This window comes from Lynx rufus, unplaced genomic scaffold, assembly GCF_022079265.1.
Source record: "Lynx rufus isolate CCGP_SWC_20201006 ecotype Redwood Valley unplaced genomic scaffold, mLynRuf1.p SCAF_2, whole genome shotgun sequence".
NCBI lineage: Eukaryota > Metazoa > Chordata > Mammalia > Carnivora > Felidae > Lynx > Lynx rufus.
This window is the reverse complement of record NW_025814834.1, coordinates 205,012,448-205,037,859: the sequence shown is the minus strand read 5'-3', so window position 1 is coordinate 205,037,859 and position 25,412 is coordinate 205,012,448. Positions and strand designations below refer to the sequence as shown.

The 25,412-nt window shown below is 54.2% G+C and overlaps 3 long non-coding RNA genes across 4 annotated transcripts; 1 reads left to right on the top strand and 2 right to left on the bottom strand.

Annotated features, from left to right (window-relative positions):
- Positions 1-6,618: 6,618 nt before the first annotated feature.
- LOC124515064 (uncharacterized) lies at positions 6,619-14,350 on the bottom strand. The gene is made up of 3 exons (XR_006962730.1): positions 13,049-14,350; positions 12,660-12,860; positions 6,619-6,705 (listed from the first exon to the last, which is right to left on the bottom strand). It is a non-coding gene; the product is annotated as an uncharacterized LOC124515064 (long non-coding RNA).
- LOC124515062 (uncharacterized) lies at positions 13,825-23,338 on the top strand. Its single transcript, XR_006962727.1, has 5 exons — positions 13,825-13,897; positions 20,658-20,756; positions 20,992-21,052; positions 21,551-21,601; positions 21,744-23,338. It is a non-coding gene; the product is annotated as an uncharacterized LOC124515062 (long non-coding RNA).
- LOC124515063 (uncharacterized) lies at positions 14,437-23,682 on the bottom strand. 2 transcript variants are annotated; one of them, XR_006962729.1, is made up of 4 exons: positions 23,597-23,682; positions 22,633-22,689; positions 15,674-19,447; positions 14,437-15,584 (listed from the first exon to the last, which is right to left on the bottom strand). It is a non-coding gene; the product is annotated as an uncharacterized LOC124515063 (long non-coding RNA). The 2 variants fall into 2 exon arrangements; XR_006962728.1 differs by having other exon boundaries at positions 14,437-19,447.
- Positions 23,683-25,412: the final 1,730 nt, after the last annotated feature.

Here is a 25,412-nt window from a genome sequence, read left to right as displayed (position 1 = left end):
AACTGAAACTCTCCCCACAGCCCCTGGCAACCTCCATTTGACTTTCTTTTTCTTTTTTTTTTTTCAAAAGATTTTATTTTTAAGTAATCTCGACACCCTACGTGGGGCTTGGACCCACAACCCGGAGACCAAGAGTTGCGTGCTCCACTGACTCACCCAGCCAGGTGCCCCTCCATTCCATTAGCTCTCCGAATCCCACTACTCTAGAAGTGGAATCACGTGGTATTTGCCTTTCTGTGACTGGCTCGTTTCACTCAGCATCATGTCCTCAAGGCTCATCCACATAGAAGCATGTGTCAGGATTTCCCTCCTTTTAAAGGCTGCATGATATTTCATTGGATGCGTATATCACATTTTGCTTATCCATTCATTCGTCAGTGGGTTGCCGTGTCGCTGGGTAAGACACAGGTTCTCAGTGTCCTCATCTGGGAAGCGGGACATTTGGGTTGCTTCCACATTTTAGCTGTTGTGGCTAATGCTGCTATAAACACTGGTGTGAAAACATTTCTTTGGGACCCTGCTTGCAATTCCTTCAGGCGTACACCCAGAAAGGGAAAATTTTTAATTTTTTTGAGGAGCTGCCAACACAGTGGCCTACCACTTTACATTTCTACCGATGGTTCCTTTGCCCTTTTCCCCTCCCCTAGTTCCAACTACTGCTGCCCTGAAGTCTTTCAAATTTTCTCAGTATGATTGACTTCCAGTAGCACTGACCAGTCCTCGCGCTAGACCGCTAGAGAGCCCTTTGACCCCAGCCTGGCTGAAAGCAGAGACCGGTTCCCGCACCACAACTCTGCCTCTGGCTCAGACCCGGTAGCAGAGCGGGCAGGTCTACCAAACACCAAGTATGCACCAAGGGCCCTGGCAGGTACCTCACATGCATCATCGATTGGCCCCTTCATCCTCATTACTATGCAGAAGGGTTACCATGCCCACCAGGAGAGCGAGCTTTGGGAAGTGTCCTGACTTGCCCAAGCAAAGATTAGGGAGCAACGAGGCTGGAGAAGTGGGAAGGGCCCAGTGTACAAAGGTTCTTGAATACATTTTATCTTGAGGGCAACGGGGAGCCACTGCAGGTTTGAGACAGGGAGACAACATGATCCGACATGGGCTGAAAGCTGAGCAGGGTTAAGCTAGGTAGGGAGGAAAGGAGAAGGATTACGGTGGTTTGATTTCTGCTTCCCAGAGTGCTAAGGAGGGAGGCTTTACCTTGGTAAAGAGGGAAGGTGATGCAGGCAGGGCAGATGGGGACAGAGCTGGCACGCGTGACCTAGAATGAGCCATTTGAACTTGAGCGGGGAGTGGGGAGCTTGAGGCGATTTCCCGTTGCCTAATGCAAGGCGCAGTGTTGTCTCAGGCACTTACTTTGGTTCTCTGAGTCTCAAGTTCCTCATCTGTAAGAGGCAAGGTCACAGTACGACCTCCTGGGCAGCTGTGGGAGTTCAGTGAGATCACCAACACATGCAAAGCATTTACTTAGGCCAGCCTGGCACACAGCAAGTGTTCGAGAACCACCGAGCCGTTGTGGGAAGCGAGGCACCGAGGCACCGCCATTATTTTTATTGCAACCCTCAGGCTTGGGGGCAGCCTCCCAGGTAGGCTGGGGTCTTCAGCCCCCAGGGAGCGTTCGTTCCCAGGCCTGGCTTATTTCGCGTGGGCTCTGTTGGATGACATTTCTCTGCTTCCTGGTGGGGACGGTGGGAATGGCAGCCACGCATGCAGGTGCCACCTCCCTGCCCGCCCCCCCTCCCTCCCCTCCCCTGCTCCTGCTCCTCTCCACCCCGGGTCTATTTCCAGCAGCACGGCTGCCTGAGGCCAACGCCAGGTGTGGGTGGTGAGTCAGAGCCAGGCTGGCCCTGGGGGCCTAAAGCTGTCACAGCTTCCCTCCCTTGGCCTTTCCCAGCAGCCCTCTGGGCACTTTAATGGGGGAGGGAAGGCCAGGTCAGTGCCAAAAGGTCCCTCATCAGTGTTACCAAGAAGACACGGGGACAGCGCCCCAACATGCCCCAGATCTACCTCTCTCCTGGCTGGAGGTGGGGGCTGGGGCGGGGGGCACGGCCCATTCAGCTCCTCTCCTGGTGTACCTCCGTCCAGACCCGGCATGTAGCAGGGATGTAGTAAGCGTTCGCTGACGGAATGAGCCCACATTTGTACAAGACTTTGGAGGAATGAGATTTGCTTTTGTGAGGACAGAGCATAGGTTCCGAGACAGAAAGACAGGCAGAGTTTATGTGACCCTGGGCGGGTGGATTTGCCTCTCGGAGCCTCGGTTTGCTCATCAGTGAAATAAGGATAGTGATGTGTACCTTATAAAGGACCGCGGTGAAGTAGAAATAAACGAGGCGGGTCTCAGAGAACTGGGCCTTATACGATATCGATAAGAACATCGGGCAAGTGTATTGCCATATCTGCTCCTCCCTGGGTGGTGAGCAACGCTCATTTTTGCTCCCCCTCGTCAGGCACTGGGCCCGGCACAGAGCCAGTGCCCCGTCCACGTTTGTTGCATGACTGACTGACTCCATCCAAGGCAGGAACTTGTGAGGCTGAATGGTGGTAACGGTAGGCCACAGCAGCCGGGCGCTCACTGTCCCTTCAGCACCTGTACACCCAGAGCTCTTGTGGCTTATGTCATCGCATTCTCACGGTGCTCCATAAACAAGGACTGTACTATTACTATCCCCATTTTACAGATAAGGAAACTGAGGTTCAGACGTATTAAGTCACTTGCTCATGGTCGTGTCGACCTAGAGGTGGAGCTGAGACCAAATACAGGTCTGTTTGGCCTCCCGATGTTCTCGGTGGTCCCAGAAGAGGGAGTTGGGAGGGCACTGCTAGTGGGTTTCTTTGCTGGTCTGTGCTGCCTTGAGGTAGCCTGAATCTCAGGACCCTAATGGCCTGTCTGCACATCTGTGTGCCCCCACCAGTACGTACTGAGGACTCTTAGAAACGGGACCGCGTCTCCCTCACTTTAGGGACTCCAGGGCTCGGCACAGGCTGTGGGAGGTGCATAATGAGAGCTTCCTGGGCAAAGGAGTGGTCTTTGGTCTTCTCTGTTGACTGGGTCTGACACTGTGGAGATGGCATAAACCACTCCACGTGAAGGCACTGAATGTCCGGGCACCAATCCAACACCAGCTGCCAACAGCAGGCACACGAGCAGGGTCACTACCCCCAGCTAAGCTGGCCTCTTAGAGTCAATACTGTCCTCCGTTTCAGAGTCTCTTTGTCCAGCCCCAGGTCAGCTCTCCCTCCCTCAGCCTCCCGGGACTTCGGAGCTCCTCTCCCCACCCCATGCCCCGCTGCTCTCACACCTGGCCAAGCGGGGACTTGCTTTCGAGGTCACTGAAGCGGCTCTGTGTCAGGTAGGCTGGGCCTTTTACATAACTGCTTTGAGTCTCTGAGCCTTTTTTTTTTTTTAAGCTTATTTATTTATTTAAAAAAATTTTTTTAATGTTTATTTATTTTTGAGAGACACAGAGACAGAATGCGAGTGGGTTGGGACAGAGAGAGGGGGAGACGAATCTGAAACAGGCTCCAGGCTCTGAGCTGTCAGCACACAGCCCGACGCGGGGCTCGAACTCACGAGCTCCGAGATCATGACCTGAGCTGAAGTCGGACGCTCAACCGACTGAGCCACCCAGGCACCCCAAAGCTTATTTATTTTTGAGACGGAGAGAGAGAGAGAAGGGAGAGAGGCAGAGAGAAGGGACAGAGGATTTGAAGCAGGCTCTGCCCTGACAGCACAGAGCCTGACGCAGGGCCTGAACTCACAGACCATGAGATCATGACCTGAGCCGAAGTCAGACGCTTAACCAACTGAGCCACCCAGGCGCCCCGAGTCTCTGAGCCTTTAGTTGTTGTGGTGCCCCAGCTTCTAGCACAGTGTCAGACACATAATAGGTGCTCAATACATATTTGAATGACTAAGTCTTCGGGCTCCATGAATCTGCAGGTCTATTGAACTCCGCTGGTAAAACTCTGGATTGATGTGTGTGGGTGACCACAGCATTTCTGAGCTTCTGTTTTCCCATCTTTGAAATGAATAGGTTTGATGGAACCAGCCCTGTCCACCCCAGCGTCCACTGCGGTGTGCTGGACAAACAGTGGACATTCCCACATACAGCCTCCCCCCCCACTCCCTCCCCTCTGTGCACACCCAGATTTTGACGAAACTCAAAAAATCATTGTGGGGGAAGCGAAGTCCTAACGTGATCTGTGATCATCACAATTATTGACCCGGGAACTAGCCGCTCACTCTCACTCGGGGCTGGAGGTTTACAATCCTCTGCTGCTGGAGACTCTTTTTGTTCTGTCAAGGAAGCAGATTGCAGAGCACGGGGTGTGAATGACATCGTTACAGGACTCGGTTGGTCATCTCTTGATCTATTTAACAACGATTTATGGAGCATCACTAAGTGCCTGCCCCTTGGGGATGCAACAATGAATGAGTTCTTTGGGAACTTACGTTCTGGTGGGAGAGACAGGGAATAATTAAAAAAAAAAAAAAAAAGAGGATACATAGTGAGAAGATGCCGTATTAAGATAAGTGCCACCGAGGAAATCAACAGGGTGCTGAGTTAGCGGGGCCAGGGAACGGGGGTTACCTTAGCAAGGGGTGTGGGTCAAAGTGGGCCCTCAAAGCTTCATGGGAGAGCTTTATCTGAGCTGCACCTGGAGGCTAAAAAGGTGCTGACCTTGCAAAAAGCGGAGGGAAGAGCACGCCAGGCAGAAAGAACAGTCTGTGCAAAAATTTTGAAGGGGAAAGAGGAAATTGTGGATGTTTTTAAAATATTTTTAAAAAAGAAAATCAGGGGCTGGCTCAGTCAGACTCTTGATCGCAGGGTTGTAAGTTCGAGCACCACGTGCGACACGGAGGTTACTTTAAAAGAAGAAAACCCTGCAATTCTTTATTGTTAATGCCAGATTAATTTCTTCATGCAACAGATAAGCCCCTGCCCTACTGTGCAGCCGGCCCTGTGCTAGTCCCCAGGGACAAACAGAGACGCATGAAAGGGACATTCTTGTCACACACATCCTGGACCGGGCACCCCACGGAGATGAGCTGGTCTGATGTTTGCGAAGGGCTCCCGGCTTGGATCCTTGGGGAATCCAAATAAACCCCGCAGGTTCTGGCAGCCCAGGCCTCCGGCCAGCCAGGCTCCAGGCCTGCAGAGGAGAGAGGCTGCTGCTTCCTGCCTCTCCCTCCCCCACCCACCTGGGCACAGAGGCTCTTTCGTCCATTGTTCCTGCTTCCTGCCCATCCGTCTCCAGCTGCTGGTCTGAACCCTGCAGATTTACACTGACAAGCGGATGCTTTTACCAGGACCCTCGAGGGGGACAGGGAGGGGAGTGGCCTGGGACTAGAGGGAACTTGGGGGAGGGAGGGCCAGAGCTTTGTGACAAGGAAGAGTTTCCTGCCCTGAAGAGGTGTTAGACCCTGAGGGCTGAGAGGAAGGGAAAAAAGCCTCGGTCCCCAAAGGCTCCCTCATGCTGGGAGAGGGAGTGATTAATGACCCCGGACTCGGCAGGGCCTCCATGCCCCTTGGACAGGGTTCAGGTTCAGCAACATCTTCCCTGACCCGATTCTGATACGCAGAATGAGCATTGGACTTGGAGTCAGGAGGCCTGGGTTTCCACCTCCACCAACTCTTAGCTAGCTGACTCAGACAAATTTCTCAGCCTCTTCGCGCCTCAGTTTCCTCATCTGATGGGTGGGTCTAATAATCCACGCCCAGCAGTGTTGTGAAAATGAACGTGATCTTGTAGAATAGATGGTTGCAAAAAGCCATTAAAATGAAACACATTTTCTACCCCTCCACCAGCCCCGCCCCGGGCTCTCTTACCCTACGTAGGGCTCCTGTTGCAAACCGGCTCCTGTTAAGGGGGGGGGGGGGGCTTGATGGAGCACCTACTGTGTGCCAGCCGCTGTGCCAGTGTTGAAGAGCAAGACTCAGTTCTTGTTCTCAAGGGAGACGGGCGAGCAAACAGACACGTGTCACGTGACCGGTTAAAGCTGTTGAGCATGCCAGCCTGCTTGGGTCTATGTCCCAGTGCTGTCACTTACCCGCTGTGTGCAGCTGCAGGCAAGTCACTTAACCTCTCTGTGCCCCAATTTCCTAAATGTGCAAAATGGGGGCCAGTAATTACCCGCCTCATAAGACTGTGGTCAGGATTAAATTATTTGATGCTTGTTTTTTTTTTTAATTTTTTAATGTTTATTTATTTTTGAGGGGAGGGGGACAGAGCGCAAACAAGCGAGGGGCAGAGAGAGAGGAAGACACAGAATCCGAAGCAGGCTCCAGGCTCTGAGCTGTCAGCACAGAGCCCGATGCGGGGCTCGAACCCACGAACCGCAAGATCATGACCTGAGCTGAAGTCGGACGCTTAACCGACTGAGCCACCCAGGCGCCCCAAATTATTTGATATTTGTAAAGCATTCAGTATAGTATATGTTATATGATATGCCTCAATAAATAAAAGTTATTATTATTATTATTATTATTATTATTATAGGATCTGCATTTCACCCAGAACGACAGGAGTCTGGTCCCGGAGCTGGAACGCTGGTCGCTGAGGCTGAAGGAAGCCGATGCTGAGTGGGCATGGTTCTCCTTGGCTGGCTGTGTCTGTCTGTCCTGCAGCAGTGTGGGACCACACACCATCGGTCCAGCCAAAGCTGCCACGTGCATGAAGCTGAAGCAGGTCCTGAATCACAGGGTCAGGAGCGTCACACGGAGAGCGGCAGCCATGCGGTCCCACCAGGCAGCGACATGTGGAAACGTGGCAGCGGTGAGCTCTCGCTCCCAGGGGCTAGGCCACTGCCTAGTGTGGTCTGCACCACGCTGTCCGAGGGGCTGGCTGGGCCGGTCACGCGCTGGCCACACGGGTGTAGACCCCTGCCTAGCAGAGGGAGAACCCTCAACTGGACATCAGCTCCCCCTCTGCCTGGGTGGGAACAAGAAAACTCGAGGAACCCGTTGAGCCCCAAGACAGAGGGAGGACCGGGATCAGAAGGCATTGCGTGAGAATAAACTCCTGGAGCCTTCTTCCCCTCGGTACAGTCCAGGGTTTGCAAGGGACGAAGACCCCTCAGCCCTGTTCTACGGACACCTATATAGTCTCTGGAGACAGCGACTCATTTCAGATCACAGCCAACTCAGGAGAAGAGTAGACTCACTGACCACTGCTCTTGCCCTATGGGGAAATGCTGCCCAGGGATCGTTGTTCAGTTGTGACTCAGGAACCACCAGACCTAACGAGTGGGAAATAATCCCATACGTTAATTAAATGACAAACTATCGGGGTGTCTGGGTGGCCTCAGTCGGCTGAGCATTGGACTTGGGCTCAGGTCATGATCTCGCGGGCTTTGAGTTCGAGCCCCGCATCCGGCTCTTTGCTGACAGCTCGGAGCCTGGAGCCTGCTTCGGATTCTGTGTCTCCCTCTCTCTCTCTGCCCCTCCCCCGCTCATGCTCTGTCTCTCTCTCTCTCTCTCTCTGTCGAAAATAAATAAACATTAAACTTTTTTTTTAAAGAGACAAATTATCATATTAAAAAGAGTTCTTATTAGTGGTGCTGCTGAAGTCAACACAGAGTGGGGAGAAGGTGGCCTGAGGGACCTGCAGCCTAGCCAGCAGCAGAGCTGAGGAAGACGGGAAGAAGAGCTGAGCCTTAAATGATGAGTGTGAACAAAGCAGCAATAGGAACCCCCTCCCGCCCCGGCCAGGAGGGGACGCGCCGTGAGCCAGGACGGGGGTGAGAAGCAGTGCTGGATGCTCAGGGACCTGCAAGGGAAGGGAAGATTCAGCCGGAGGCACAGTGGCCGATGAGGCAGGGATGGAACTCGGGTCCTGTCAGCCACGTGAAGCTGTCGGTCCCGACGCTGTAGACAAGCAGAGGGTTGTAAGCAGCGGAGGGACAGAGCAGATGTTGAGTTTTGCAAACCGCCCTGGTTGAGGGATGGCAGATGGATTGGAAGGGTGGAGCCCGAAGGCGGGGAGATCACACAGGAGGCTGTTGCAGTGGTGCTGTGGGTAGTAAGAGGGAGGAAAGGTTTCCTGCGCCTTGGGGGTGTTAAGCAAGAAAAATACTCCTAAAGGGCCTAGCACAGCGCCCGGCACATAGTAGGTGCTCACAGCTCGCAGTAAATGTAGCTAAACGCTGAGGGTCTGGACTAGGGCAGCGGTGGTAGGAATGGAGTAGGGGATTGGCTTGAGAAACACTGAGAAAGGCAAAGCCGCAGGAATCATCGAGTGGCTGGCTGCAGGGCCGAGAATCCCTTCAGTATTTACGAAGCACCCGCCATGCCTGGGAGGCTGCTTTTAGCTGATGATCCCGCATCCACCAACTTTTTGTGGAGCACCTACTATGTGCAAGGCACCTTCCTAGGTGCTGATGCTATAAAACCAAGCAGAGCTGACCCCTGGTCCCCTGGAGCTCACCGATAAGACTTCATTAACAGTGGAAGGACCCGAGGCCTCTGGGGCCTCTGGAGCTGCCTTCTGGCAGATTCTCTCGGTGATCGCCAGGCTTTTCAAACCTCACACCCCCCAAACCGGAGTCCCACACCTGCCCTTCCCGCCTGCGCGTTTCCCCACCCCCAGGAAATGACACTACCACCCACCAGGTGCTCAGGCCAGATGCCTGCGTGGCCCTCCTAGTGCCTTCTTTCTCTCTACCCTCTACCCCACCTCCAGCCCAACCCATCTGTAGCTCCCGTGAAATGTATTTCCAAAACCCACTTGGACTCCCTTGAGTCCTCTCCCCATCTTAGTCCAGGCCACCGGGCCTCCCACGGGATGCCATTCCCACTGCGTGGCCGGTCTCCTTGCTGCTTGAGCCTCCCCTCATTATTCCCCACAACAGGGCAAGCTTCCTTCTTTTCTCGAGTAATCTCTGCGCCCCATGTGGGGCTCGAACTCACAGCCCCAAGATCAAGAGTTGCGTGCTCTACCGACTGAGCCAACCAGGTGCCCCAAGTACAAGCTTCTTAAAAGGCAAACCACATCTCCTGATGCCACTGCTGAAAACTTCGCTTTAGTAGCTTCCCACTGACCTGGAATCAAATCCATGAACCTAAGAAGCCCCCCAAGCCAGCGCAGGCCTGGCCCTGCCCTCTTCCCAGCCCCTCCTACAAGTCCACACCCCTTCCCTCTCTGCCCGGCACTGGTCTTCCAGCTTCCAGATCCGCCAAGCTCCTTTCTACCTCTGGGCCTTTGTACATGCTGGTCTCGCTCCTGGAGACGCCCTTCCCCCCCATTCTTTGCTGTGCTCATTCCTTCTCACTGTCCAGTCCCAGCTTCGGGGCCCCCTCCTTCCGGAGGTCTCCCTGACCATTTCGGTCTGGCCCGTTCCTCTTCATCTCCCTACTGTTTGTTTCTCTTGGAGCACTTTTCCCGGTTTGCAATTATTTTATTTGTCAACTTTTGTTATCTGTCTCCCTGCTCCTTGGACTAGGGTCCTTGAAGGCAGTGTCCTCCGTCCTGGCCCTGGTGTTCCGAGGGGCACCTGCCCACCCCCCTAACTAACTTTCACTGAACACTGAGTTCGAAGGGTCCAGCCATCTCGCCAATCCCCCACAGCACCCCCCAAACTCCCCTTCTGTTCAAACAGGTGGAACTCTCTCCTCTCCCCCGCCTCAGCGGAATAGCTTGTGGGTTATCTTGTCATCTATCAATCTCTAATAAACCGAGTTATTTTTAGAACAGGTGAAAGCAACGATCTCACATCTCTGAGAAGATTTTCCACTCCCATCTGACTTTCTACTACAATTTGGTTTCCTGTGGTGGTTGCGGAGGCTGTTAAGCTAGCAGGCTTTGTTATTCTGGGGTGCAGAGAAGGGCCTACAGAGAAAACCTAGCCTCCCCTCACACCCCTCGACCCTGCACCCTGCATGGAGAGAGGAACCCGGTGCCTGGGGCAATCCCCTGGCAGAGGACTCTGGGAAGCCTGGAGGAAGCCTGACACTCACTGTGTGTCATTTGCCTCGTCACTTTCCCTTTCTGAGCCTCAGTTACTCCTCTGGAGGGTGTGGGAGGGTTAATCACTAAAGACCTCTGACTGGTAAGATTTGGATACAACCATGAGCCAGTGGGGTTTTTTTTCCGTCCCTGGACATCAATTAGATGACGTCAGTTCTTTCTATGAATGAAATGTAGTCAGTGCCTCTTATAGCACGTATGCAAATATATGTAAATTAATACAAAATAAAGGACCCCCAAAAGCTTCTGTTCATAGAACCGAGGTCCGGTCAGACCTGGGGTGGAGGGAGAAACTTAGCTCATGCTTTCACCCTCCTTGAATGCCTCCCCCCACCCCCCACCCTACAGAGAAGGACCTGAGAAGGACCCAGGGAAGGGAGGTGACTGGCCTACAGTCATGCAGCCAAACACTGACAAAGTGTTTCAGCAGCCAGGTCTCTACCCTGGCATTTTTCTCACCTGCCCTTCCTTCTGTTCAGCCCAGGCCTGGGGCTAGAACCTAGCTCTAAGGGCAGGGAGGTGCAACCTGTGGCCAGGACAAGGTGCACTGGAATAAACTTCATAATGAAGTTCTACCAAAATACCCTGTATGCAGATCGGGGAGAAGTCCTTTTGGTTATGTGATCAGGGTGAAGAGGTCCTTTGAGTCACATGTTGAAAAACTGGGATGTAGGGAGATGATTCCCTGTAGAGGGGACAGTGTACCCCAAGGAGCAGATGCCGAAAACAGGAAAGCACCGTCATGCTCGGGCATTCCTGCTTATAAAGACAAGCCTCCATGGTGTCCCCTGCCAACCAGAATGCGACCCCCCCCCCCGTCTCTTTTAGATGGAAATTCTGGAACCTCCCCTGCCTGTAGGATAGTGCACACTTAGGGAGATAGTGAAGAACGAGCCTGGATAGCTACCTGGGGACGAACATGTCCAAAGTCTGAAATGGTAAGCTAGGGAATCATCCGGACTTTGTTCTGAGAGCAATAGGGAGCCACTGAAGGTTTTAGAGCAGTGAGAGAAGTCATCAGATTCATATTTAGGATGACCCGATTGGTGCCGGCAGCAGAGAAATCAGTTCGAAGATTGGGGACAATAGTCCCAGTGGTAAAGGGAAAGGCCTGAACCGGGCCAGGGAAGCAAGAGTAATGCAGGGATACTTGTCTGAATGGAGTAGTCTGAGCCTGTTTGGATAGGGAGGCAAGGGAGAGGACTGAGAACAGTGAGTCTGCTTAATCCGGAGAGGAAGGGAGCTGAGGCCTCTCCTTTCCATCCTTCTCATGACTGGCTATTTCCCCAAGCTGGTGCCCAGGCAGGCAGGGAAGGGGGTGCCCAGGTCAGTGGGGCTGCTGCCTGCCAGGAATCCAGGACAGAGGGCAGCCTGACTTTGTTCTCTGGGGACTTTTATTCTATTTCTCTAACTTGTTAAGGAAAGACCTGGGAGCCTTAGGGGACCACAAGTCAAGTATTTCCCAAACATTTATTTAGTACTCACTAGGGCAAAGTATTAGTGTGGGGGACAGACATGCTGAGGCCAGATTTCCTAAATCTCAAACTGTGACGTGAGATGTGCATAGGATTTTTTCCCCCCAGATTTGATATTTAACTATATGACAAGCACTTTAAGGACATCTGTTATAGGTTGGGTTACGTCCCCCCAAAAGTTATGTTGAAGCCTCAACTCTCAGCACCCCAGAATGTGATCTTATTTCGGAAGAAGGTTGCTGCAGAGGAATTACTTAAGATGAGGTCGTATTGGAGCAGGGTTGGCCCTTAGTCCAATCTGACTGGTGTCCTCCTAAGAAGAGGAGAGAACCACACAAGGGGAACACTGTTGTTGACAGAGGCAGAGATGGGGGTGATAGAGCTGACCACCACGGAATGCCACCAACTGATGGCCACCAGAAGCTAGTGGAGGCAAGGAAGTTTTCTACCCAGAGTCTTAGACAAGGTGACCCTGATGGTACCTCGATTTCAATCCTCGAACCTCCAAAACAGAGAGTGAATAAGTCTGTGTTATCTTAACCCCGGCTTTGCGGTACCTTGTCACAATGGCCCTAGGGAACGAATAACACGCTGAAATCAATCACATTTAACTTCGGCCACTGCCCCCACTGATCACCACTTGAAAGGCGGGGGCCTTTCTAGAACAGACACGCCCATGCCACTCCTTTGTTCAAAACGTGTCCACAGCTCCCCAGTGCCCGGGCAACGCTTGGACAGACTCCTTGCCTGGGCCCCACATGCTCCCAGCCACTCATCTCTGCCCTTTGCCCTCTGCTATCAGCACGATACACCATTTCCTCGGGCCCTTCCTCTTATTATCCCCCCCCCCCCCGCCTCCACCACCACCTGTTCCCCCTTCCCTGTCTTCAGTAGAGTAGGTAAGAGCAGAGTGCCTGGTTTTGAATCCCGGCTCCCCCATTGCCCAGCGTCCGGCAGTGGCACCTTGGGCAACTTTTTGTCTCAACGCCTCAACTTTCTCACGTGTAAAACGGGAATACTAGCCGTTCCTATTTCAGAGAATGGAAAGCCATAAAAGCCTTGAAAGGGTTTAGTCTTTTGATCTGGCACACGGAGGAGCAGTTATATTACCTCCCTTATGCTTGGGGTGCTGTCTCCCAGAAGGCCTCTCTGCCCACCGCCCCCCCACCCCCCATCCCAGGGGATTGTGTCACCCACGTATTGTACCTGTCTCGTCATATTTCTGTCTTCACCAGGTTGTGCACTTCTCTGGGCAGGGAAGAGGCCATCCTGCATCCCTGCATCTGAGCATGCAGCAGGTGCTCAATAAATGCTTGCTGCGGTAACTACCGAGCAGAGCGAATTGGCCAAGGGGATCTGGGAGGTAGGGCGTGGGGACAGCTTTCATAGGACAGTCGGCCCATCTGTCTGGAAGTGAAAGTTGTATTGTTAGTTCTGAGAGCATGAGAAAGAAAGCGAGAACCAGAGAGAAAAAGGCAGTGGGCAGAGGGCAGAGCCCGCGCCCCGCTCCGGCACCCCGACCTTGCCCACCAACCCCAGCACATCCTGCCCCTCCCCCGTTGTGCCCCTCCAAATGCTCACCCACGCACACCTACCCCATCCCCAGCCAGCGGCTTCCTCTGACACACATTTTCCATTGCTGGGCGGGGCGGAGCCCTTCCAGGTGAAAACAACCTCCGGGGTTTCCTTTTCAGGGTCCTTCCCCCAACGTTCCCGTCCCTGCCGAACCTACCTGTCAGCAGCCCCTGACTTCAATGGCACAACATCGGGCTGGGGCCAGAACATTCAAAGGCTATGTGAGGTGCCGCCTGGTGTCTCAGATCAGGTTCAGAATGGTGAGTCAGGACGCTGGCTCCGCTGCACTCGAGCTGTGTGACTCTAGGCAGGCCCCTTCCCCCCTCTGAGCCCCTTTTCTGTAAAAAGGGGTGGTGATGCCAGTCCTCCGGAACTGTGGTGGGTTTTCCGTGGGACGATGGGAAGAGCACGAGAAAGCTCTACCAATCTGATTGTCCGTGGGGACAGGGCAGGCGTGCCGTGGCAACAGGGAAGGTCCCCTTCCCCAGGCCCAGGGCCGTGCCAGGCACTAAGGGGTTGAGAGCGTCTGGCCTCCAGTGTTGCTGAGTATGGATGGGGAAGTGGGGCCTAGAGTCTGGCGGAAAGAACAGGGAAATGGGAGTGAGACCTGAGCTCACCCCCGCCCCCCCATGACTCTGTGACTTGGCATGTCTTATCTCCTCTCTAGACCTCGGTTTCCCAGACTTAGCATCGCGGGACTAACTCTGATGCCTGTCTAGGTCTTCCAGGTCTGAAATCTCAGACGTCCTAGAACCCTCCGCCACCACATTCACCTCCCTCGCGTAGACGAAGCGTCTGCCTGCCTCACTGGGTTTGAAGGAAGATCGCAGTCTTACTCGTTGCACACTGAGCACCCAGCACCGGACCAGGTGCAGAGTCAGTGGTGAGGGATGGGGGGGGGGCGGCGACAGGACTGGGGGGAAGTGAGTGAATGGGGAGAGGGGGGAATGAGGGAATTGGGAGATGGATGCTGGAGGAGTGGACAGTGGACGGATGGATGGTTGGATGATGATTCTACCGGCAGGTGGACAGCTGATGAAAGTGAATTGGTGGGTGTTGAATACTCAGCTACTGATCATGGTTTTTAGCATCACACACACCCCGGGCTTGCCAGGGACCTCCCCTACTTGCAGCCAACGTTCCATGGCTCTGGTTTCTCCTCCAAAGCACGGACGTGGGTCTAAGAATCCTCCCAGGACTCTCTCCACACGAGAGCCTGGATAAGCTGCCCATCACAAGGCCTTACCGGGCTGCCCGGGTGGCTCAGTCGGTTAAGCATCCGACTTGGGCTCAGGTCATGATCTCACAGTTCGTGGGTTCGAGTCCCGCGTCGGGCCCTGTGCTGACAGCTCGGAGCCTGGATCCTGCTTCGGATTCTGTGTCTCCCTCTCTCTCTGCCTCTCCCCGACTCACGCTCTGTCTCTGTCTCTCAAAAATAAATAAATATTAAAAAAAAAAAAAAGAAGAAGAAGGCCTTACCTTTTCATCCCATCGAAATTTCCCCCGCATCGGTGTGAAAATGACAGTGACTTATTCACTGTGACCCTACGTACTCAGGAGTGGGTGTTTCTGGATGATACGGTGTTTTGCCTAGGGAGGAACCGCTGAGTGTGGTGGAGGAGAAGATGCCAAGTTGACCTGCTGGCACCGTCCGGTGCGCCTAGTCTGTTACCTCTGCAGACCTCCCGTCCAACGCAGGCCGTGCCTTCCAGCCATTAACAGCTCCCCCGGCAAGAGACTCTTACAACTCACCAGTGGTCCCCAGTTCTCTCCTGCCAGCCTATCTTCACGCCCTCCCAGGGAGCCTAGACCGAACAGGGGTCAGAACCCAGTTTGGTGGGTTACCCTCCCCCACTCTGTCCCATGGACTCAACCGACGTAGAAATATTACAGGATTTGGGGTCAGAGGTGAAGTTCACCTCAGGTGAAGTTTTAACTTTTTAGCCCTCGGCCAAGTCTTCACTCTGGGGAGCAGGGGTTGGCCCAGAGACAGAACAGGGCAGCGGGAAGAGACAGGCTTTGGAGCTACAGAGACGTGGGTTCACATCATGCCGCCATCGGGGAGTGGGACCTCGGACAAGTGACTTAACTCCTGAGTCTCTGCTTCCTCCTCTGTAAAGTGGGGGGAAAGAGCCCCCTGTGGCTCCGGAGCCCCTGAAATGGGGACCGGCCGAGCGGAGACGTTCCGTGCATGTAAAAGACGCACTGGGCTGTTTAAGACTTAGGGGAAAAAATGTTACAATTCTTAAGGATTTCTGTATCACTTTTAAGTGATATTATACATTGATAATACCTTGAAATATTGGGTTAGATAAAATATGTTATTAAGAATTTTTTTTTACCTTTGAGGAGGTCCCTCTGCTATGCAGCCTTCCCAGCCTCCCTCAGAGTTTGAGGGTTTCTCTTGCCTCAGGGTTTGAACACGCTTCTATAACGGCTTCTTAGCAAATACTGTGGTTGTCTGTTTAGGCGTCTGTCTCCCCATCTAGTCCATGAACTCCTTGGCGTCAGGAGCTCTAGCTCGGTTATCTCTGCTCCCAGCTGCCTGTACGGGGCCTGGCACACAGCAGATACTCAGCCAAAGTTACTCAAGTGGATACGTATGTACACGTGAAACCAGGGTGAAGTTTTGTATTCTACCATACCTGGAGTCCTTGACGAATGCGACAGGATACATGTCACACTAAAACCATGAGCAGGGCCTTGGCAGGAAACAGACGGTACACTCAAGTTGAGAAGTTTGAAGAGGGTTTAATCAAGAGACTATTACCAAAGACGCAGGCAGGATTCAGGGAGACGGGGAGGGATGGTGCAGTATCCCAGGGCTGGCCACAGTGGGGAGCCGTTACCACCCACGGCCTGAAGGGTGAAGAGGGAGAAGCGACCCGGACTCAGGGCCAGAGATGGATGCACGGGGTCGCCTACCAGGAGCCAGAGCCTTTGGGTGAGGGACACAGCCAACCCGTGCAACCCTGTAGCAAGGGGCTGGGGGAATCACTCTGCCCCATTCTCCACCTGCCCTCTGCCTTCCTGCCCCACCCAACCAGAACCAGAGGGCAAAAGAGGCCATTGATGGCACCCAAGAGTTCACCTGCCAGGGCACAGAACAGGATGGAGAAGGGCAGAGGGGAGTTCTAGAGGGGCAAACAGAGAAACCCAGCACTGTGGAGAACATTATACCCCTGGGATCTTTGAAGGCCTCTGGACATCTTTATAGAGGGCCAGACACGGTCACCACCAACCACAATCGTTAGGTAAACAACTACTGTATGCCGGGTGCTGTGCTAACCCATTTTCCAGGCTCAGAGAGTGCAAGGAACTTGCCTGAGGGTACACAATAGGAAATGGTGTAGCCGGGAATGGAACATGGGTCGGCCCCCAAACTCAGGTTCTCATCACCTCTTCTCAACCACACATCAGGCACTGTGCTGAGTACTCTGTCTGCATTATCTCTAATCCATCAAAATTCTGCAGGGTCATGTCCTTTTCCTGTCTCAGAGAGGTCGAGTGATTTCTCCAGGGCCACACAGCTCGTGGGGGATGGGAGTGAGGCGGAGGGGCAGGGTTGGTGAGTTTGCCATTAATTAGGACAGGTGAGTGACAGATTGCATGGCGGCAGCCTCAGGGATTATTTTAGCCCCAACGGGTAGAGCCACCTCTCACCAGGTGCCTCCTAGAGTCACTCCCCAGCTGCAACCACAGGATTTAGATTTGCAGAGCTGGGCAGGGCCCTCAGCATCCTCTAGGCTGACTCTCGCCTGTGACTCTAAAACTAATAATAATTATGGCAGCGGCAGCCGTGGCTTCCAGAGCCCCTGATATGTTCATCCATTGTCTTTCTCTACACTGTCACGAAATCTGACCATGACTTTCCCTGCGGGCTGTATGCTGTCTGGAGTCAGGTACCGTGGGCTGTTCAGCTTGCAGATCGAGAACTGAGGCTGAGAAGGAAAGGGCTTGTCCACGGTGATGCAGCAAAGCAGACCCTATGCAGTCAGACCTGCCCCCAGGGCAGCGTATGCCCCTAAGAAGAGCGCCGGTTTTGGAGCGGGACAGGCTGGGTTCGGCCTGGCTCTGCACCTGCCGGATGCACTGACCTTGGGCAAATCACTCTTGGGTGTCTTCATCTGACAGTATGCACGCACGCGGTGTGGTGAGGATGAAGTGAGTTGTTGTACATAAAGCCCTTACAACGGAGGCTGGAACACAACAGGCGTTATCACCCCCTCCTAGTCCACCGAGTTTTCCCACCACGTCTGGGGAGGCTCTTAAAGTCGTGCTCTTGGGTGACCCTGGCTTTGGTAACCGACTCAGCAGCGGCCGTGCCCTGCGTGGTACGCGCTCTTGCTTGCCTCCTCCGGCGCTCACCATGCCCCCATTCCCACTTTGCAGGCAAGGAAACGGAGGCCCAGAGAGAGCTAATGACCTGCGCAGGCCTTCACACCTCAGAAATCGCAGCCAGGACGGCCACACCCAAGTCGAAGCCGATAACCCCCCCTCTGCCAACTGCAGGAAACCCAGATTGTTATGATTATTGGTATTGTTGTCCAAAACAATACTCTAGACGGCGACAATACAACAATCATGGAGGGTGCTTATTTCCATTGGCTCCACAGTCATCCCGCCGCCCCCGTGGAGGGGGCCTGGAGCTTTAAGAAGAGGCTCCTCGAGCAGGATGAACAAACAAGCAGTGAAAAGCTCACAGCTGGGCCCCAGGTGCTGGGAGAGAGAGTGGGGCAGGAAGCGGGCAGGCCATTTCTTTCTTTCCTCTTCTTTCTTATTTGTTTGAGAAGCAACTTTACTTTCTAAATCGGTCATTGTCACCCGTTGGCCCCCGCCCCACCTGGGCCAGGGCCTCTGGTGACAGGGGCTCAAGAGGAAGCTCTAGGGGGCAGGAGGGACGAGGGCACTAGGTGTGGCAGAGCCACGGGGGCCCAGCTGGACTTGGGGGGGACGGGGAGCTCTTCCCCGGCAGGGGCCTCATGGATTCCCTGCAAGTGGCCTGACAGGCAGTGCCTGGCTGCGGTGTGACCCGAGTCCTTCAGGTTCAGCTGCCAGGCGCCCCTCATAAACAGGGAGGTATCAGGGCAATAGTTAAGGGGCATGGCCCTGGCATCAGACCCATGTGGCTTCCAAGCTCTGTGACCTCACCTCTCCGAGCCTCTGTGTTCTCACCTGTAAAATGGGAGGGGTTGTTGTGACAATTAAGCATAATTAAATAACGTGACCAATGTAAACCACGAAGCACATTTACTAGCACTTAGCATATCCACTAGCTGGAGATTTACTTGAGAAGCCGACAGCTTTCGGGGAATTAACAACGTGCCAGGCACTTTTCAAGCGTCCCAAACGTATTCATTCACTTCATCGGCACCGTAACACTCTTTCCACTTAACAGATGAGAAAACTGAGGCACCGGAGAGGCCGAGCGTGTTGCGCACACAGGGGCGGATCCACATTTTGCAGGATGTGAGTAGAGCGTATACCACACTGGGGAACCCCGTTAAGAAAAATAATAGGAAATTATGAATACAAAATGATGCACAAGGCCTCGCAAGGGAGCGACCCAAGGCTTAAACTTCATGAGCCTGACCTTCAGTCTCCCTCTAAGCTCTAGACCACACAGCTAGCAAGTGGCAGAGCCCAGGTGGCCAGGCTCCGGAACACGCAGTGCTATAAAGGCAGTATTAATCGTAGACGAGACAGGAGGCCTCTAGCAAATGTCATACAAGGTGCCAGCAAATAAGAGGCAAGACTTTCACTGTGCTTGCTGTGTGCCACACGCTTCTAATTTAACCCTCCAACAACACAACGAGGTGGGCAACATTATTACCATCCCCATTTTACAGACGAGGAAACTGAGGCTCAGGGAGGACCAGTGGCTTGCCCGAGGGCACAGAACTAAGAAGGGACAGAACAAGACTCGAACCCAGGCAGCCGGACTGCAAGGGCTCTTTGTTTAGCCACTGTGAGAACTGTTACCTCGCTCATCATTGGGGATCGGCCCCTCCAGCCGTCACCCTTCAGCTCCCTCGGCAAGTCCTGCCATCTTTTGCCTGACAGCAGATTGGGGCGGGGACAAGACACCCTAGCTTTGGAGTCAGAAATGCCCGCACACTAGTCCTCACCCTGTTGCTTCCTAGCTGGGAGCCCCTGAGGCAGACGTTTCCCATCTCTGAACCTCAGTTCTCTCTTCTGTGAAATCGGATTGTATGATTTATAGGGCGGGAGAGTCTGGATGGACGATTACTTGGTACGCTTTGTAATGTGCTATCAGTAAACCAGGTCTTATCTGTGCGTACTTCTGGGTCTCCTGGCTGCCGTGGATAATACTTCACAGGGTAGTCTGGAAGACCAGAGACAGGCAGATGAAGTGCCTGGTCCGCACTGGGTGTTCAGCACTGGGAGAGATTGCCGCCCTGTAGGCAGAGGAGAGGTCATTTGTGACGAGAGGACTTTGGAATGGAGAAAGAGCACAGGACCAGGTGTCAGGCAACCTGCGTTCTAGATGGCTCTCCGCGACCAGCTCGTTGTGTGGCCTTGGACCAGTCACTTCCCTCTTTCTGGGCTGTTTCCCTATTTGTAAGTTACATGCGTCATCCCCCCAATGCATGAATGAAATAGTCTCTAAGGGCCTTAAGAGATCGGATTTCTGCATAAGAGCACAGGACTGTCTTCTGGGGTCCTCTGAGGGCTCTTCCTGTGGAGGCTCCCCACTTCCCTTGGGGTGCTCTTCATGGCTACCCTTGAGGCAGAGAGGAGGGTTTGCAGTGAACTCTCACAGCTCATCGGCTCCAACAGAACCACGGTGTTGTGGCTTAGCATGTGGGCCCTGCAGCCAGACGGTCTCGATCTAACAATCAGTTTCCTCATCTGTAAAATGGGGATGAAGATAACAGACTTCCTTATCCCCATTTTACAAATAAGGAGAGGTAGGTTCCAGGAGGCGCCACACTTGCTGGAGGTCACGGCTCCCACCTTACGTTTGTTCTACTGTCCCTGCCCCACACTCTCAGAGGCGTGATGTTCCCTGTGCGGGAATCCTGGCTCCCTCTCTCCCTCCCGGACGGTTGGGTCGCACTGTCTTTTTCCCCTCTGCCTGACCTCCTATCTCTCCTCTCTCCTCCATCCAGTGGGGTCAGGCCCCTGGGCCAGGCCCGGTGCCCCCACTTACAAGCAAGGGACTCTGAGCAAGCCTGGGCCCCCCGCCCCCATCCACGTAACAGGGACAACACTCCCTACCTCATGCGTGGAAATAGATGTTTGGCACACTTAGTGCCCGACCCACTATGAGCACTCGTGAAATGTCAGCTGTTTCCGTCCTTCACCAGGGTCCTTCAGACCCAGGTCAAATTCTGCCTTCTTGGGGCGCTGCCCTCATGCCTCCACAGGACCGAGTTTCTCTGGGCTCCCACAGCCCAGTCCCTATGGTGCTCATGACCTTACAGCCTAACTATTAGCTGTGTCTGTCCCACACTACCTCAGGCTCTTGCGTTCTAGCCTTCTTGCCATCTGCTGTGTCTCGCATAGGGACCGGTATACAGCAGGTGTTCCATTAAAGACTGACTGAATGAATGAATGGTATCTCAGTGATGCTGAATTTATTAGCTGTACTTTCCGCCCTCCCAGGACAGCAGGAATCTGCGTGCCTTTATTACCGCCGTATCTTCCACCAGCACCTTACGTGGCTCCCATTTATTGAGCCCTTACCAGGTGCCAGGCACCGAGGTAAGCATTTCTCAGCACCAGCTCACCCATGCCCCTCAGCCACGGCTGGGGGGAGTGTTCTGTTGGAGTCCTCATTTCCCAAATAGGGAAACAGGCTCTGCTGGGGGCAGGGGGTAGCACCTGTATTGGCTGAATGGGGGGGGGGAGAGCCTTTCCGCTTGGGTGGGTGGAGCCCAGAACAGTAGGAGCCTGTTGCCCCTTCCAGAATTTGCCTCTGCCTGTTCCTTCCTTGCAGAACTTCTCTCCTGCCTTGAAGACCCAGAACCCCTCTCATACTCCTCAGTCTCCTTCCCAAGGTCTGTTCAACATCGGTGTTCCCCAGGGTTCTGCCCTCAAGCCTCGGGCTGAACGGAGGCAGGGATGTAGTTTGTCGTGCCGATCTGGCGTATTCCCAGTCCTTCTCATTTCCTGTCCATGGGGGCCGGCGGGATGTCCATCACAGGGCCCTACAAGCTGGGAAGGGCAAGGAGGCCAACCACAGTGCCACATTCTCCTTGGTACAGTGACTGGGCGGGGGCTGGGCGTGTGATGCCCACTGGGTCAATCAGAGCCCTTCCTGGGACTGTCCGTCCACACAGCCAGTAGGGCCACTGGCCTTTCCTTCTGAAGTGTGAGCTGACAGTGTGTGGACATGTGAGCATCCTTCCTGGGACTGGAGAGGGCCCGTCTGCCGTGGGCTAGAAAGAGGCCCATTCTTAAAGACAGGTGGAAACAAACAGAACTGACTGATGGGGTGGAGGGGAGATAACACAAGGAGCCCCCTGAGGGTAGAAGCTTCCTCTCCACCCTATTAGGAACCCTGGATCCAGCAACGCCTGAAGTTGACATGCCCTTGAAACTCCAAGGTAAAGGAGCCACTAAATTCTCGATCTCTCCTTTTCCTTTTCAATTCCCCCCCCCCGCCCCCTTAGCCTGGTTTGAACTGAGTTTCTGTCACTTACAACCGAAGCTTCCTAATACAATATTCTCTCTTCTCTCTCCCTCTAGCCTCCTGTGGATGAGGTTGGGTCTTATCTACTCCCACATCCGGGGGCCTAGCACAGAGAGCTCTTGAAGAAATGGATGTCTGACAGGTACCCTGAAGGTGACCTCACCCTGCTCCTTTCCTGGGTCCCCCATCCCAGTTAATGCTGTCACTGTCTACCTCAGGTTCCAGAGCCAGAAAATTCAGTTGTCCTTACCTTCTCTCCCTCAAACTGTTCTACTGTAAGTACTGCTATTCTGTTTCAGAAAGCTCTCTCCCATCTGTCCCCCTCTCCTGCTCCCTTGCCATTGCCTTGGTTTAGACCACCTTCAACTCACTGCGACAACTTCAATCAGTCCTCTCTTTTTCCTTCCTTTTATCTGTCCTCTCTACCTACTGCCACAGCGATCTCTCTAGAACCCACACCTGATGACATCGCTCCCCTGCTTCGAACCCTGCAGGGTTCCCCATCAACCTCAGGAGAAGTCACACTCCCTATGGTGGACTGAAAGCCCTGCCCTGTTTCCTCCCTCCCGCACCCCTCTCTTCCCACCCTGCATCTCAGACACATTTCATGCCCTTTCCCTGAACGCACTACATACTTTCTTGTCCCCAGACTCTTCTGCTAGAACTGTCTCTGCCCAGAATGTGTGTCCCCTTCTCCCCACCTGAACTCCAACCATTCCTCAAAGAAGTCCTCCTCCCTGTATCCTCCTACCCTACCCCTAGGGAGTGCACTCCCCAACCCCTCAGTGCTCCCACCACACCGTTGCCTCTTGGCTAACTGGACGGTGAGCCCCCCTGAGGATAGGATCGATCTCTCCACCCTTATGCCAACGAGGCCGGATGTGGTGGGCTTCTCCAGAGAAAGTGAATGCCAAGTGGTCCTTCTCATGGGGCTCGGAAACTCACCGGCTAAAACTAGTTAGGTTCTTGATGAATCTTTGACCCTTGAGGACAAAGAGGCACCTGGAAAAAAAAGAATAATTTCGGTTCTCTGCACGTGGACAGCACTGCATAGCTGGCAAAGCGTTTCTGGGTTCCTCGTTTGGTCCTTGCATCCATTTCTATGGATTGTCAGGGAAGGTGTTATCAACCCCACATCACAAGTGGAAAACTCGCATCAGGTAGGGATGGAACCAAACCCCGGTCTTGGGAAAGCCCCTGACTCTCTCAGCCCCTCAGACTTTTCTGATCCAAGCCCTCCCCAACCTCCGCATTTCCCAGATGGGGGCTGCCAGGCACAGAAGGCCAGCGTACCTGGATGAGGAGGGAGAACGCGGCTTCCGGGCCGGGCTAATAGCAACCATCATGACTACCGTGACCGCGCCTGCCCTTACTGTGCACGAGCGTTGGGGGCACTTCGCTAGCATTAACGGGCTCACGATGAAGAGTTAATCGTTCTCATTTTGCAAAGGAGGAAACTGAGGCACGGACCGGTTGAGAGCCTTGCCTTGCCTTAGGTCTTCCTGAGCGCCCCCCCCCCCCCACACACACGTATTGGCCCAGCGCTTTGGAGTGTATACCGTTCACACCTCTTTCCCGAGACCGGCAGAGCCGGGAGAGGGCACCACGCCCGCGGCCCCGCAGCCAAACTCCGCGGGGCGCCGGGCCCGCGAGTGCGCGTGCGCGCCACCTCCGCGCGCCGCCCCGCGCGGAGCCCCGCTTCCCGCAGCGCAGCGCGCCAGGTGCGCCCCGGTGGCCTCGGCGCGGCGGCTGTGCCCGCGTGGGCGCGGGCGAGGGGACCCGGGCGGGTGGCGCCCCACGCCCATCCTCCCGCCCGCCCTTTCTCCCGTGGCTGGTGGCAGGTGAGTGGGTGTCGAGGAACCGCCAGGCAGCGGAGAAAACAGGACGCCGCAGAAATCAGATTACTCACCTGCAGCTGCGACTACCCAGCGCTAATAAAAGCTGAGCTTCCTGTTGTTTCTTTATTACCACCCTCTGCCTCCCCCAGCCCCGGCCCAGCTCCCAGCTGCAGCCAGAGCCCTAACTGATGGCCAGAAACCGGCAGCTTCAGGGTCCAGGACCACGCTGCTGCCTGCCATCACACCATGTGTGCAGCGCACGATGAGGTTCATGTTTCTCCATCACCTGCAGGAGAATCACCTGGGGTGCTGGTTAACCAGGCGGGTCCCCAGACGCTGCTTTGCACCTGCTGAATCAGAATCTCTACGGTTAGGACCCAAGAGTCTGTGAATTCATACCAGTCTCCGGTGATTTGTAAGTAGGCTACAGTCCGAGAGCCACACTTCAGATGTTGTAGTTTCACATGATGGGGGTTTGTCTGTCTTGACTGCCACCCACAAGTCAGGGATGGATCCTGTCCCCAGTACGCGCCAAGTGAGTCCCTGACCTCGGGGCCTCTGCTCATCTGTTGAGTGGCTACGAAAATAATATGGACGGGGTTGCCTGGGTGGCTCAGCTGGTTAAGCCCTGGGCTCTTGATTTCGGCCCAGATCATGACCTCAAGGTTGGTGAGGCCCCACCTCAGGCTCCTCTTAGGCGCTGCAGAGCCTGCTTGGGATTCTCTGTCTCTCCCTCGCTCTGTGCCCCTCCCCAGATCATGTGCATGCACGTTCTCTCTCTCTCAAAATAAGTAAATAAACTTAAAAAAAAAAACTTTTGGGGCGCCTGGGTGGCGCAGTCGGTTAAGCGTCCGACTTCAGCCAGGTCACGATCTCACGGTCCGTGAGTTCGAGCCCCGCGTCAGGCTCTGGGCTGATGGCTCAGAGCCTGGAGCCTGTTTCCAATTCTGTGTCTCCCTCTCTCTCTGCCCCTCGCCCGTTCATGCTCTGTCTCTCTCTGTCCGAAAAATAAATAAACGTTGAAAAAAAAAATTAAAAAAAAAAAAACTTTAAAAAAGAAAATAATACAAACCTCTCGGACGGAAACAGGCTCAAATGCACTAATATGCTTAGCAGGATTTCTGGTGGTTTTTGCTGAAGTTTACAGTCCCACCAGGAATAAACACTGAACCAACATGATGAGTAGGACTGAGGGGGTGGGTGTAGGGTGAATCGGAGCTAGAGAGGAGACATCGGAAGGTCACAATTCACTCTAGGTACACTGGGAAAGAAAAGCCCTTCACTGTGGACCTTCTCCAAAGTTGAGTCCTACCAGGCCGGGAAAATGATCCTGCCCGGGGCACTGACAACCCCTCATGGCTAGATCTGGCGGCTTCTTCTGCGCCTCTCTGACTTGTGACTCTGGGGTGTGCCACACCCTTCTTCACGCTCTCACCTCCCTCAACTTCAGGAAGACCCCACATTCCTCTTGTGCTCCCGCCTCGGCATCAGCTCTGGTGCAGCTCCCTCCCCAGCTCCTCCTCCTCCTGCCCCTGGGATCACGGGCACCTTGCACTCTACTCACACCCTCCATCCCTTCCCGGACAACTTCACCCCCTCCCGGTTACCTGGGAGCTCTGCCTGAGCTCCCGAGGTGTGAAGGCAGCACTTCCTGGCATCTCTTAGTGGCCCCATGTGCACCCCAAACCAACTCAACCAACTCTGAACTCCTCATCTTGCTCCCCGACCCAGCCTGCTTCTCCTGGGTTCCTGTCTCAGGGCATCACACCTGGATATTGTCCCAGGTGGTTTCTGCTCCTTTGTCCCCACAAATTGGTCTTGTAGTCCAATCAGTTTTATCTTCCCAACTGTCCTGGAGTCTGTCTTGTCCACTCACTCCCCCTGTCC